This window comes from Uloborus diversus, chromosome 5 (assembly GCF_026930045.1).
Source record: "Uloborus diversus isolate 005 chromosome 5, Udiv.v.3.1, whole genome shotgun sequence".
Classification (NCBI taxonomy): domain Eukaryota; kingdom Metazoa; phylum Arthropoda; class Arachnida; order Araneae; family Uloboridae; genus Uloborus; species Uloborus diversus.
The window spans coordinates 28,509,419-28,526,217 of NC_072735.1; positions in this window are offsets into that span (position 1 = coordinate 28,509,419).

A 16,799-nucleotide genomic window follows, 5' to 3' on the forward strand; every position below is an offset into this window, starting at 1 on the left:
CACGATGTAGAAATTCCTACATCGCCCTGTCCTACTGGAAATATAAAAGTGCTACTTCCTCACTTCCTCAGCAGACATTGGGTTCTGAAAAATAAATCATGTGCCACTTTTATGCACAGTTACATCGATATATGCTCGGGAGAAATTTGCTGGGGATTTTCTTCTTCATTGCATTGCATGAAAAAATTCCAGAAAAAAAAAAAAAAAAGATTTTTATCCAACTTATACCACAAATTTCAAAGAAAAAGTACAATAAAACGGACAACTTTAAGTTAGTATAGCTTTGTTCTAAAATTAGATACAGAAAGTAAAATTAGATTAGCTTAAGAAAAAGCTTACTTTTTTCTTTTTCCAATCAATTATTTGTTTTATTAATTTTGCTTGTATGTAGAATGTTTATTTGGCCAAATTTATGTTTAATACAGGAACTTTATTATTGCATGCATTTCATACTTCATACTTTGAAAACAATTCTCTGCCAAAATTGCAAAAGGTATTTGAAAATATGAATCTTAAAAAAATGCAGATGTGAAATAAATCTTTTGGTAAAATTAATTAAGTGTAATGCTTGTTAAATAATTATAAAATATACCTTTGCTTTTTACCTCTAAATTTTTATTATTATTTCCAAACATGTGTAACATGAAATCAATGTATAATATACGAAAACACTCTGAATATTGTTATAATTATGGAAAAAATCTTCGTCTGTCTTGGTTCTGATTATCTCCATGGTGTTGGATCCATCCTAAAGAGTTTTAAAAAGAAAATATATGTATAATAAGTAAATCGTGTAAGTTCATGGGTGTATGCCTTCATGCACATTGATCTTTTTTCTATTTCGAGGCAAGTTTTACGATTAAATGCAGCAGCTTATTTCTGAAATAAAGCATTTTTCCACAATTTGTTTCAAAATTGTTCCCCTTTAGTTAAAAAGCTACGTTTCTCTTGTGACTTTAAGGAGCGTCTGATTTCATTTTCATGTTTTTCAAAATATGATTATTTCGACGGTGACAGCTATTTTTCCAAGCAGATTGCAAGAGTGAGTTATTTTTACAGCGGATGGGCAAAATTTTTATTTAGGCAGACAGACAATGATTTCTCTCAGTTGGTATCTGAAATTAATTTTTGAATAGCGTTCTGGAATTGAGAGTTTCTTCCATTTACCGACAATCAGCATTACTTAGCCATTAAACTAGTTAATTCCTTTGCATATCAAGTCGTAAATTTTCATTTTTTTTTCGAGCTATAAAAAAAAATCAAGGGTGCGACAATTGTTGATCTGAGATTTTTTTTTTAAAATTTATTTTTTATTTCAGCCGACAGCCAAAATACAGTTTTCTCCCGACTTTCGTTTTCAGATTTGCAGTTTTCTTGACGAATGTTTTCTGAAGTACTCCCTCCACCTATGTCGCAGTGCTTGGCTCTGCTGAGCTCCCCTCTCCCTCATTTCATTCACTCCCCCCACCACAAATTAGTTCTATTAAGATACTAACAAATTAAGTAGTACTGAAACTGATGATTACGATTTTTTTTAACTTTTTTCAGAAATTTTATTGTGTTATGTTATCAATAAGTAACATTTACTTCCCGAGCCTTACCTCCTTAAACCACTACCAAATTAGAGTCAAAAACCAAGGACTCCAACACTCGATTAATTGATAGTGTTGATTAATCTCGAAATCTTTAAAAAATATTCAAACAAAATCATAAAAGTGTCAGAATTAATCACTGGTACAAAAATATTCAAACGTCGCTCTACTAGTTTGAGACGGAGGGAGTATTACCAAGGAAGTATTACCTTTTCCCCAAGCATATTTGATTTCTAAAATATGTAATTTTCACGCAGTAAATAAAAAACACGCCAAGGGAGAAGAGTTGCCAAAAATAGGGGAAACCCAATAATATAGTGCTTTTCTTTGTTTGTGTCTTGAGAACTAATTGACAAATATCGATGGATTTTCTTTTTTATTATTATCCTTTCAATTTTTCAATTAAAGTATAGCTGTTCGGTTAAAATTTCAGATATTTTACTTTGCATCCAGCAAAAATCACAACTGTAATTTACATTTGGATTGATTGGTAGTTCATCTATAAAATGCTTCTTAGTCTGGCTTCATGTAGACCCGGATTTCTCATTTTTTGCTGACAATACCTTGAAACGTGAAATATGGCAATAAATTAATGCTGCATTAATCTTAGCCGTAGAAACTATGTATAATAGAAAAACTCATAATTATCAAAAATCATGTAACACAAATTGACATAGAAAAACTTATAAATTTAGTGTATGAGGTGTGGAAATAAACAACAAAAAATGCCTATCATTATTATTTTCAAAACATGCTACTATGTATGTATTTTTTTTTTAAATCGAGGTTAAACATTAAAACTCTATTTTCACTAATTTATTTAATTTGCGGAAAAATTGAAAAAAATATTGAAAATATTCTGCTGAAATATCAAGCACTAAGATAGAGTTCTTTACGGAAATTAATATCTTCTCTAACTTAAAATGATTTGTATTAAATTGATATTTACTTTACTTTATGTTTTATGCAAGTAAAAAAAAAAAGGCTCTACAAATAATGAACATAAGCACTTATTGCTCTAGAAACATCTGCCGTAGGGAAAGAGATTATATAAACAACTAAACATGGGGTAAGCATTTATAAGTCCTGTCTACGAGCATTAAAAAAAAGAGGGTATCATTTCGGATCCAAAAGCTGATATAAGCGATTTGCATTTATTTTTTTATTGCATCAAGCGCTTTTTTTTCCTCGAGTTTCATCGGTTTTATTCAAAGATTGCTAAACAATCATTTTAAAATATTTTCTACGAACACTTTTGTGTTATAAAGTTCTTGATACTTTGATACTTTTTGATTATTAATTTCTTCAAAATCATGTTTTATTTTGCTATTAAAATATTTCATGTAGTTACGTAATATTGCTTACCCATTCCAAAATATTAATTTTTACTAACGGGTAGAGCAATATTTCATTGAAAATGATAAGTGTACGAACACTTTTGGGAGCAACTGTATAAATTATAACATTGAATAAAACATTACATGTAGAGTGGCAGAAGAAAAAATATCAATACTTATTGGGGAATGGGTACATATTTGTTTAAGAAAATAAAAATGCACAGTGAAAAAAATTTGAACTATTAAACTAAAAAATACACTTTGTTTTACAGAATTATTTTTGTAAAATTCATGGAGAAGAATGAAAACACATAACCATGCAATATATTCAGCGTTGAAATTAAAAGCTTCAAAGTTATCTGCCTTTTATAAAAGCGCTATATTTATCATCTGCGTTAGTTTAGCTACGGTGGAATTTTTTTTGTAAGTTTAAATTTGTACAAATTCTGTGGTCATGTTTGACATTTTTTTAACGAAATAAAGGAAGTACGTTTTGGGAAAATAATGTCAATAAACCAACATTTCCCTTTGCAAATAAAAAAACAACGCTAGTTAAGCCTAACGTGGAGGTGACTCAAAGTTAGTTCAAAAAACACACAGAGTTCTAAACCTAATCGAACGGTTCGTTTTCAATTTTAATGTGTTTTAAACACAACTATAAACACAACACTAAACAAAAATGTAACAAAAATAAAAGAAAAAGCACATTGCACATACAAATTGTAATAAATACTAACCTTTTTTTATGAATCCTTTAGGATAATTTAACGAGCAAGTACAAGACTGAAACGAAAACTCCCAGAATGCACTGCAATATGACGAAATCGGGACGAAATAATTTCGTCAAAAAGTTGAGGTTTCTGGTTTTGTCAAATATCACGTGATTTGGTGACGAAAGGATCGTCGAAAATAACGAAATAGTGCTCGAGGATTGCCAAATCGTCAAAATTGAGCGTTTCATTTTTGACAGTGTATACGGTGTTAATCGATATTCGCCAAATTGCTATGGTTAATTTAGCAGTTGTTAACGATATTTCTTGTACATAGTTGTACATAAATCTCCAGTGTTTTTCTCAAGAACTGTGTCGTCATTGAAAGAAAGTTTGAAGTTGAACTGAACGCGTAAAAATATTCTTTTTATTGTTCTTAAATTTTAAATCCATCGGTGGTCATATGAGGCACACAGTTTTCTTGCTCTTCTTGCAGATATATGAAGAAGAAGATTCAAACTTCAGGTGATGCTTATGGAAATAGTCGTTTTATAAGCGGCAAAAGCTGAAAAACGCTTGAATGGAAAAAAATTTCGGGATTAGGAATCCCGCGGGATAAAGAGCAAAATCCCGCGAGATCAATCCTGCTAAATATCCCGCGGGATCTTTCGGGATCGGGATTTCGGGATTGGAAACCCTACTTAGAAGATTTTAATTACAAAATATCATGCACAAAGAATGCTAACAAATCGTAATACTTATACAGTAATAATAATAAAAAAAAACCTTATTAATTTTAAGTCGGATAAAATTTAAAACTGAAAATATTCTGAATTAATTAATTTAAATATTTCGGTATCCATAAGATAAACATGATTTGAAGAGAAATCAATTGGAACTTCGTATTTAAGCTTTTAAAATCAAATATTATTCCAAAAACATACAGATATAACTATTACAAAGAAGATCCCATTCGGAGGAAACTGCTGAAATAATTCGATAGATAAGAATAATAAAGATAAAATTGAAATAAATATTGTATTTTTACATGCCAAAAAATCAAATGGTGGTATTGAGTAATGATGTTCCGGATATCCGTATCCGTGGATATCCGAGAGAAAATAAAGATCTGTATCCGTATCCGTATCTTTTTTGACGGTTCTTAAACGGATCATTTCTATTCTAAATTTTTTTAAATATTTGAATAAAAAACTTTTAAATTCCGTTTAAATTAGGTTTTATTCCCTATTTAATTATAAGATATCATTTCAGAAGCCAATTTGTATCCCCCCCCCGTTGAAAAAAAGAAGGGGAAATAAGTTCTAAAAGTGTGTATCAGTGTTTCTTTTGTGGCATCATAGCTCCTAAACAGATGAACCGATTTTGCTAGTTCATTTTTTGTTCAAAAGGTGACTTAATCGAAAGTGTTCTTAGCTTGGCCTCGTTTTTGTAGAACTTGTATTACCGGAGATATTAATTAAAAACCGATTTAACGTTTTTCACAATTATGGTAGTAAAAATTTACCCGTACGTTAAAAATGTTGGCGCTAATTGAAAGAACGAAGTTTTCTGCGGTTGATATTTATTTGAAGCATCCAACTTATGTACAGTAGGAGCTATAATCTTGTTAAGTAAATTTTAAATGCAATTCTAAGCCTGCGCGTGATTAGTAGTGATTTCATAGTCGGAAGATAAGAAGAAAAAGCTCAATCATTTAAAATTTTTACCTGCTGTCAGTTCATATTTGTTAACAAATATGTGTTCTGACCCGGGAAATTCATCTTAATATGAGGTCGGTTCTCTGGGACATGTTTTGTTTTTTTAATTTTTAATTTAATATTAGTTTTTGTTATTGATTTGGGATTTCTGTTATTCTTCATTTTTGTTTTTCTCGGCATCCTTTAAAAAAAGTGAGACTAAATTCTCTATTTACTGTTTGTAAAGGTGTTCCCGGCTCTGTATTTTGTCGGTCGGAGAAGTTCGGTGGAGTGGGTCAGCGCTGCATTTATGTTGAAATAAAATGGGAAAATTTATTTCTAATCTGTCCAGTAGCAGCTTTACACTCTTGCTCCTGCATCCTACATCTACCGAGTAAGCTAGAAATAATTTTTCACATTTCATCTAAGCATTAATGCAGCGCTGACCCATTCCTTCCAACTCTCCCTCAATTTTTACGGAGATTTCTTTAAAGAGTAAATCAGTCTTGATTATATTTTTGCCGCCGTTGACATTTTTTGAAGAAACTGCCATTATTCTGATGGGAACACCTTCCGTAACAAATTTTACACTTGGATAGTTGAATTGGGTAAAAAGAAGGGGAAAAAAAAATTGAGATCCGTATCCGTATCCATATCCGCGGATCTTGACACTAATGATCCGGATCCGTATCCGTATCCGCGGATCTACTTTTTTAACGATCCAGCACATCACTATATTGAGTACCAGAGACGCGAGCCCCTATCTCGCAATCTTTACAATAGTTGAGTTTTCATGAATTTCATCCATCATGCAATGGCAATGTATCATGTGACTCGCTATCTACCAATCACAAAGCAAGTAAAATAAACTCCCGCCACCCAACGGATCAGTGAAAGCAATCATGAATGCATATTTTTTTCCCAGGATGTCACACGAATTTTTTTATACAAAAATATCAGCATTGAGTGCACTGGGCGCCGGTTAATTGAATCAGCGGTTAATTGAATAAACCGCTTTAATAAATCAAATCGTCAAAAACAGAACAAAATCCAGCTTTAGTGATTTAGTCGCTTTATTGAATTAGCCGCTTTATTGAACCTGTCGCTTTATTGAATTAGCCGCTTTATTGAATTAGCCGCTTTATTGAATTAGCCGCTTTATTGAACCTGCCGCTTTATGGAATCCAAACTGTTTAGAACAAATGTGATTTATATAAGCGGCGGTCACTGCATTCCATTTCAAAATTATCCTTCATATTTATACTTTCCGCATAAACACATTAGTCGGTTGATCTCAGGCTAACAATGCTTTAATCAAGAACTACATTTTTCAGTAAACATTCATTATTTATTTAAGAATTTTTCGTTGTGCGTTTAGCTGAAAAAATCCTGTTCATCATCCTTATCATCTAACTTCAGTTTTAATTAGCATCCGAAAACCGTAAATTGTTTTCTTAGAAATAAACAAATATTTCATTGTTTAATCTATGAAATTAATTGCCCTCGAGTTCCAAGGGAAGGGAGGGGTTCAATCTTACAAGCAAAAGAACAAAAGAATGTTCTAACTAATTTCTTCAGGATATTTACGAAAATTTTGAATACACAAAACATTAAAAGTTGCAGTCTTGGTCTTACGCAAAATTTGGTTATCTGAATAAAATTTTCATTCTTTTTTAACTAGGCATAATTTAGAACTCATCCTTAAAAACCCTCCAGGACATGACATGAAACCCTGTTTATCAAGTTGTGGATAGAGGCAACAAACTCTATAATTAGTTTTATTACTCAAGTTTTAAAAATGGTATTTTACGGCTAGTTAGTACTTAAAATGTTTTCCAATATTTTGTGAGGCATAAAGTTTTGTGTTCAACTCGAAAGTAAGATAAATATGCAGCAGATTGAAATAAAATTTGATCAGATGATTTTGAGTGTAGTGTATATATATATATATATATATATATATATATATATATTGCCGTGGGCAAGTAGGCGGCAGTATCTGCAGAAATGAGTTTTTGAGATATTTGAAGAAGCGCGTTTTGGTTTCCATGCTAACAATAGGGAAATGTTGGACGCTTTTTTCGCTTTTTTTTTTACCGTGGAAACTATATAAACAAGCTTGTACAATAAAGCTCAAGTACAATAGATGACAAAAATGCAAAAGAAAATGAAAATAGAAAAATTACTGCCCTTTATCTGTCCACGCAGTATAGTCAGGCTATGGTAAAAAGATCTTTGGTCTCAGCTCATTTTTGTTTAGGTTGAAAAAAAGAGAAATTCTTGCCAGGAAATCGCACGACTGTGCAATAATAATAAAAAAATTAAACAATTTGCAATTGAAAGAGCATTGTAAAACAAGTTTCTGGACGGATACATCATTTGCCATCGTGTCCCCATTATCGAAATAGAATGTTCTAAAATCTGCTGAAATTTTTTGAAAAGTTGCCAAATGAAGCGAGTTTCAGAGAGTTATGGAAGACATCTTCCACACGATTTGTTAACTGCGTGATCGATTTCTCGCCAAGTCTTTAACTTTGGCGCTTTCGTTGAAATGTGGGCAGACTTTAAGACTCGATATCTCGCCTAGAAAATCGCCCGTCAAGGTATGACGGGTGATATTGCTTCTCCATTTGACGTTGACCTGTTTAGTGACATTTTGATTGTTGAAATTTTACCCTAACTCCAGTGGATTAACCCTAAACTCCAGTAGATAGCGTCATTGCAGATCACCATTTCGTTTCTTCATTCCCCTAAATTTACCAGTAAAACCATTAAATTGCCGGATCAAATTCAGCTTTGTCAAAATAAAACATTTTCCTGCATGCAAACCGTACCGAAAATATTATAAAAAATCATGCCTTGGAGCGAGTTTCATTGCTGGTGACGTCAGGAGCGTTACTCGATCAGTGAATTGGTTATTATATGTATGAAGGTAACGGAAACACGAGGGCAAATCATTTTTGCTTCAGAAATATGTCTGGAGGTGCTCTTTTGATTGCTACCAAGAAAACTTCGCTGGTCTATACAATTATTAAGGCATTTTGCACCAAGCCAAAAGAAATCAACTTGGAATAGTTGTAATATTCTCTTTGTGGATTGCATCAGTAAAGATATATTTTATGATAAAAATCTCATTTCCAAAAGTTTCCTAGACTTTTTTTTTTTTCAAAAAAAAAAAAAAAAAAAGGTGGAAAATAAAATCCTTAAAAACATCTGAACAATAAGACGGAAAATGAATAGCCTTCTTTATTCGTCTTTAATTTACTACGGCTTTCTTACATACTAAAAAAAGAATGAATCTTTTTTCCTATTCTCTATTTGCTCGTAAATTCATTATTAAAACTTACGCTTTATGTAAGAAATAAAGATTTAAGTGAATTTACAATTTTTTTAAAACGTAACACCGAATAAAAACTGCTTTAAGACAAATGTTATGCGGGGAAAAAAAAAGAACGAAATTAATTGCAATTGAACAAAATGTGAGAAACTGTAAGTTAAAATGGATGCTAATTAGATGTAATATTTGCGATGCCGCAAGAAAAAAAAAAGAGTTATGAGATCTAAATGCTTTGATGACTGCGGGTTTGAAGTTGGGATAGTATTTTACTTCTCTTATATTTTATGAGTTTCAAACAATCATCGAAAAAAATAGCAATAAAAGAACTCAAATACACGCTTAGAACTTCCTTAATGTGTAAAGATTGTTAGGAAGATTTAGTTTATTGTATTCCCAGGAATAACAAATTTCAATTTCCATTTTGAAATGTGCTCGACAATAAAAAATGCAGGCTGTTTAAATTTGATTATTTTTTGCGTAAACGCAGAATCATATTTTCGAAAATCGGGAAAGAATATATGACTTTGTGTTCATAGAAAAGCTGCCTGTGTACATACTTAGCTGCGCAAAAATCATGCAATTATTAGGACAAGAAATGTTCAAAAATATTTTAATAAAGAAGTGTCACTACTTACATTTTAAATTACCTCTTTATATGTATATATAAAAAAAAGTAAGGCTAAAGAAAATTTTGAAAGGAAGTCTGTGGCGGGTCTGCGTCCAAGAGACCCTATAGCACCTACAGCCTTGAAATTTTGTACAAAATTACTTCGAGTACCGGTGGTTTGCACTTGGAGTTTTGTTTTTTAAAATTCGAATTTTTTGTTATTAATTTTTTAAGCTCAAATTTCGCGTAAATTGCCTATTATTGCCTATTAAAGGGGTGAAAATTTACTTGCATACAGTGAGTTACTTGCATAAGATCAATGATTTATTTTCAACAAAACTACATGAAAATTTTTAATAAAATATTAAAGCTTAATTTTTTGAAAATTTTATTTTATATTACAAAAGTCTTAGTACACTTAAAAAAATGTCTGTATATTATTGAATAATCTAACTTTTTATTAAATTATTAAAAAGTAGAATATCATGCAATATCAACAACAGCTTTTAAACGTCTGGGAATAGATGTCATTGCTTTTTCTTTCTTTTTTGTGCAATTTCTGAGTAAGTGCTCAACCGCACTTCTAATCTTATTGTTTCTAGTTCACTTTTCGCTTCAATGCTGTGTTTTCGTAATTTAACCTCCAGATTTCTCTAAATATGTTACATTAAGTTTAAATCTGGCGAATGATGAGATATTAATAAGCTTAAGGACAATGTGGACAATATGAGACACCAGAAGCAAAAGTTGAAAACCGTATGTTTATTTTCGTTATTTTCATAAAAAACAAAGACCTTTCCTATAACCAAATTTTGGGTTAATAGTTAAACTTGCTTTTTAAAACATTTAAATGAACAGCATGATTCATTATTTCATCAAAAAAATTCCTAACTACCAAATCCTGATCCTGATATGCACCCTCTCACAAAAACACCATCCTGATTAACCAGAGGCGGCAAATAGGCGGTCGCATCCCCAAATTTTTTGAGCAGAATGATAGAAAAATGGGGGAATTCAATTTATGTAAGTCGAAAATGAATGTTAATTTTAAAAAATCTCACTGGTTCATAGCAACAATTTGATGAAACTCTACACATTCCCAGACTAGAAAAAGTTTTTCGTTATTTGGATGATGACTTTGAAATTCATGAAGTATTTTCCAGCCTTTTCAGAACATAGAAAACTGATTGAGAACCATGGTTAATTTTAACTTAAGAAGACATTTCCTCATATAGGCCAAAAGTTTCATACTTGTGTACCCAGTGTAACGATGGTATGTAAAATATGATAGGCCCATGCAAAGTAGTGTGGCTGCACGATTTTCTTAAGACAATTCCTTGATATTTTACATTCACTTTTAAGTTCATTCTTTAAGTGTATAATTATTTAATGAGCGTTCATCGCTTTCTTCTGCTAGAAACACATTTCAGCTGCTCAATGCATTATATGCTTTCATGGAATCGTCTTAAAAATTCATGTGATTATTGAATTAAAAAAAACATATCGACAAATACCTTTTATGGGGTTCTATAATTATGCAATCTCGGAGTGACACAAGATGATCTTCAAGAGTTAAAACCAGAAAAACATATCTCTATAACATATGCATGATTTGACGACTGGAAGAATTATTGCAAAACGATTCTATCAATGGTGAAAAAGCATATGCCGTTTAGCATGTATGACTTCGTTTGAATTTTTATTCAATTTTTTTGTATTGAGGAAAGTTTTTGAAAAATACTTTACTCTATCAAAGCATCTTCAATCCGCTACCCTTAATTTCCGGACTATTCAAGCCACAGGTCAATCTACAATTGATGTGTGCACCATACTACCATAGTTCAATCTACAATTGAAACTGAAAATGTATTTTACATAGATGTCTATTTCAATCAATCGTGAAACTTTTCAAAAAAATCTTCCTCCGAACTAATTTTAAAAAGGCGAAAAAAAAAAAAAAAAAAAAAGACAAAAATCCACATGATAATGTGAAGTCAAACATTGATTTTTTAATATTTTTCATGAAATAATAGATTCAGTTTCGAATGAAATTAACACAAGATTTGATGACAATTATTTTTCTGTATGGTTGGATCTATATTATCTGAATTGGATTTTGAAAACGAAAAATAAAATGTTTCAATTATGAGTAAACTTTTTAGCATGAGGCAAGAAAAAATACAAGCAATATCCGACAGACCGGTTATCACATCCAGAGACTGAAATTTCGTCCTTGTTATGGACTCATCAGTCTGAAATAGTGAATAACAGAGCTCGAGGCAGATGACATCTCATCGAAGCTGAGAGCGCCGACGAGACTAGATTATTCAATGATGAAAAATTAAGCCCCTCAAAATTTTCGAAGTTGCCTAGGTGATTTTGAAGAGTAAGATATAAAAAGTGTTTCCATACATAACTTTGTTACTTCAATTATTTTTTAACTGTTCCAATCAGCTCAGCTAGTAGATAAAGATTTTTTTTTATGTCTCAAAAGGTTAGAGAATTATTTTCGAAGCACAATGGACGAAAAATTCAAACGAAGTCATACATGTTATTGCTCTTCCGAATTCCAAAAATCATGCATTAAAACTTTTCCAAAAGGTATAAAAACTTTAGTATCGAGATGTTTTGTATAACTTATTAGAAAATGAATCAAAATTTTAATTGTTTCTAAACACTAAATTTTTAATCATATTAAACCAATTTTATGACCACTTCCTGCTAGATAATGTGTGTTTGGTACCGCACTATTATAATAGAACTTTTAAGAAACTCGCCCCCCCCCAATTGAAATGCTGAAATGCTGCCCCTGTGATTAACTGATCCAACCAAGTTCTTAAGATTAAGCTCCTCATTTTTTTCTTCTATTTACAATTATACAACAATTTAACCAAAAACGTTGAATTTATTTTCATAAAGACGTTATTCCAAAACGTTTTGAGCTTATTTATCATTGATTTTGCGACGAAAAGCGTAAATTATCTGTTTTTCGCACATACAAGAAAGATCCTATTTCCATTCAAATTATTGATATTTTATTTGGCGTTGCCATAGTTGCGTCTTTACGATTCGTTTGTTTCTTTTTTCTTATTCACAAATTTTAAGGGTTTTAACGGAAAATCTTAAGCTTAACTCAATTCAAGCCCCGAGCTAAAGAGCAAAATATATATAACTAGAGACCACGAATATGAAAGCGACTTTTCAAACGTACACAACTGCAGTTTTGCAATTCTCAGGTAACTCTTAGCCCTTATCGCTCTGCAAGTTGATACAAATTATTTTGAAAAAAGGGGAAGGGGTGCTTTTTGATCCAAAGGGAGCTTATTATAATCTGTTTCCTTCTAATTGACGATTTAAACCTTTGCGAATCAAATAAGATTGCGAAGCAATCTTTGGGGATTGGTGAGCGTTAACGAGCAGGGGACAGAGCCCCCTAGTTTGTTTAAATAAAGCTACTTAACAAGCTTTGTTGCTCACCTTTCCAGAAGAAAGTTAATATTTTAATTACTTTTTTAACACAACTCTCAGAAATGAAGTTCGTTCAAAGCAACTCTACCTTTCAGTTCACAATTGATATATGTTTCAAGCAGCGTCATTAATGTTGCTCTTTTGAACGATTTGAAATAGGAAAAAAAACTGCTCAAATAAAGAAAAAATGAAGAGACCTGGGAATGTGGTGACGAAACTTTTGAACAAAATAATTTCGTTCGAATCGGATCATTATCTAAAATGTTTTTATGGGCTACAGACAAACGTACCCACAGATGAGCCAACATATCCATGAGCCCCCCCCCCCCCCACAACATATACGAGCATCATAACCCGACTTCCATTTAAAAAAAATCATTGCTTTGATGTGTTTTTATGTGACATTGTCTTCAACTTTTTTTTCGAGAAAGTGAGCTAAAAAAGAATGATATGCTGTATCTAGATGTACAATTTTTACACTTTTTTTCAGACTGAACTACTTTTATTAAATCCTCGGGCTCTATGCCCGAGGTTATTTATTGTCCGAACTTCCTTTGAATCCTTTGCTAAGTAGATTACCACAAGTTCAGGATATTAAAAAAAAAAAAAGAATCCTCTTCACTTCAGGTTCATGTGCAAGTTGTGGACGTAGTCATGACTTGTGGCGCCATCTCTTGGTGCTCAATTCTGTTTTGTGTAATAAGTGTCAAGGATAATGCCGGTCACCTCCTACGTGCCCCTTAACAAATGTCCATCACTTTCGTGGCTCTGAAGAGGACGTCTGCCGAAAAGGAAAGGCAAAGCGCCCCCAAATTAGAACACAACAAGATTAAAAAATATATATTTGATTTTTATATCAACGGGATAGGATATCCCAAAAAACTTTTACTTCCAACCAAGAAATCGTACGATCGAGTAATAATGAAAAACCTCAAATTAAGTAGAAATCGAAAGAAAATAGAAAAAAATATTTTTGGGTGCATGAATTGCTCCCCCCCCCTCATTTCCCAGTTATTTAAACATGAGATCTTAAAGTCTGACAAAATTTCAGGAAAATATGAAGAATTTAGCAGGTTTCGATGAGAATTGGACGACATCTTTCACACGCTTTGCAGGGGAATGCAACCTGCTCCATGCAGACGGTGAAGTCGCCTCGTACCTTCCATTTTTAGCTAAGCTTTAAAACTTAAAACTTGGCGAATTTTCTTAAAACTTCAAGGATTTTATGACCTTATTTCTCAGTACCGTAAAGCGGGGCTACTTGGACCCGATTCATGTCATATTCACATCATATTCAGCACGAAAAGGATGTACGATGTTGGATCTAAAACCGTCTTTTATACTGAATCTTCTTCTTTCTACACATCTCATCTACTCTTCACATGAATAAATAATTCCACCAAATTTTGCTTTGCAAGAAATATAAGATATAAATTTATGAAAATGTGGTAATAATGTAATAAAAACGTATGTAGAAACAAGCGTACGAATCGCTAAACTTATTAAATTCTTTGGAACACCGAGTTACATAAACTTAAGGGAATATTATGTGGCTTAACAACAAATACACTTTCTAATGAAAAACAAAATATCTACTACGTTTGAGAAAATTATGCATGCATAATTTAACTTTATTTCAGCGGAGAAAAAGAAATTCAGTAATAGTAAGTCACTAGAATTAGAGTTTGTTTATAGAGGGGACTTAGGTAATATATTTCTTTTCCTACGAATCGGCTTTTTTTGGTCATTCACTGTTAACTACTTTGAATGCCCGATATAAAATTTTAATTACCTAGGAAATAACACTCATTGAGTAGAAAAACATATCTCAATGTTTTTTTTTGCCTATGCGATGAAGCTTTAAATTTTTAATGAAGATAAATTCTTTTTTTTTTTTTTTGAAGGGGTGGGGGCGAAGAAAGAGTTTTTTTGCATCTAAAAAGTTTTTTTCGTTTATTTGCGTAGTTTAATATGCATTGCAAAGCAAATGTTGATTAATTAACATGTTTGTATTTTCCCTCGTTTTTTGGTATCTGATGAGAATAAATATTTTTATAACAGTTCTGGATAGGTAACCATAAAAATTTAAATGCACTCAAATTGAAGCAAACAGTTCGTTTTATAGAAAAAAAATTATGAAAAAATACCTCTCTTATTTAATGTTTAAATAATTTCTACAGAATGACGTCATAAAAAACGATAAATGAGAGAAGCTTATTTTGAGTATTTTTTATGACAAATTTCAAACAAAAAAGGAAAAAAGTAAGCATTTGAAAAGTACATTACAAATGAATTTTGAAACAGCTATTAATAATAGATTGTGTAAGTTCATTAGACAAATTTAATTGATTCAATTTTGCTTAATTTTTGGTTGTTTATGACGTAACAGGTTTACCTAATCTTGAAAATTTTAAAAGGCTTCCAACTTTTAAAGCTAATAAAGAAAATATTTGCAAATGTTTTTAGCTTCTGGAAGTTAAGCAGTAGACACTGAAACATTTCTATAGTACCGTGATTCAAAGAACATAACGAAAAGTTGACGATTAGGTACGTTAGGAATTTATTTGATGCACTTTATTTTGATGCATTGACTTTATTAATTATTTAAATATTCTCAGACTATTGGTACATCCAAAACAGAATAAAGCCTCAACTTTTCAAGGCAATCCTGTTTTTGTTGTTGTCTGGAGAAAGTATTGACGCTCTTTATAGTTCATGATTGTTTTAAAGGCAGGTGTTTTGTTGGTTGTTATAAATCGGTGGTACCCGTTTTTTTCCCATCTGAGGGCCTTACCAGGGCCCGATCAAGCCAAACTGGTGCCCAGGTCCTGAGTAGATGTTGGTGCCCCCCCCCCCCTGAGAAAATCCGCACAGTTTTAAAGTCAATGTTTCATATTAGAAACCTAATATACTAGAAACTACATTTTAAAGGAACATTATTACATTTGAAAGGAAACCTGGAATTTGAATGCCAAACACTTGATAGTCACCATACTAATCATAGATAAAATTGCCTTACCTTAAGGCGAAAAAAAGTTAAAAATTAATTTAAAACTGCAAAAAAAAATCTTACCAATTCCGACATCAAGCTTTAAAAAGGCTTCTTTCTGGCTTTAACAGAGGCAAATGTGTTGATCAAATAATCGAAATCTATGTTTGATGTCACATAATTTTCAATGGTCAATAAGGAAAACACCTGTAAATTATCCTGAGAAACGCAGCTTCTCAAATGATTTTTGATTCTTTTCAAAAATGAAAAGGAACGTTCACTGGAACAGCTGCTGATAGGCAAGGTAAGAAGCTGCAGGGGTGAATCTACATTCGGAAATGTATGTGTAATGTTTAGTCAGGGCCAGATTTAGGGGAGGGCAGGCGGGGCTACTGCCCCGGGGCCTCCACAACAAAGGGGCCCCCACAATAAAATTTTTACAAAATATACTAACTTTCACTGATTAAAATATTCGGATATATATCAAAGTATCGGATATTTTCGAAAATATGATGATCTTTTCGAACCCTGATTAGGGGCCTCTACTCCTTCGTTGCCCGGGGCCTCCACACTTCCAAATCCGGCCCTGAGTTTAGTGATCTTATCCTTTTAAAACATTCTCCAGCAGAAGGGTTACCTTTTGCAAACATTTGAAAGTGTGTTAATTCTTCTGGAAAATGTTCATCTATATCATCCGAGTAATTTTTTTGAAATTCCAGAGCTAAGGGACAACGACTTCTTACGCCAAATTTTTTTAACTTTATGAGTTTTTGAGCTAATATTTGAAAAATTTTGAGCCCCCTCTCCCTTAAAGTTGAGAAAAAGTAAAACGAGCTTTTTTTTTTTTTTAAAAAAAAGGAAGTAAGTGAATTTAGGCCAGGCTATTTTGGTGCCCCTAAATTTGTGGTGCCCAGGTCCGCGGACCCACCGGACCGTGCGTTAATCAGGCCCTGGGCCTTACCTCATAAGATAACGCCCACAACCCAGAACAGATATACAATTCAAATATATTTCCTTATTTTTCCCCCCAGACAGCATGGGGAAAGCATCAAAAAGGTATTT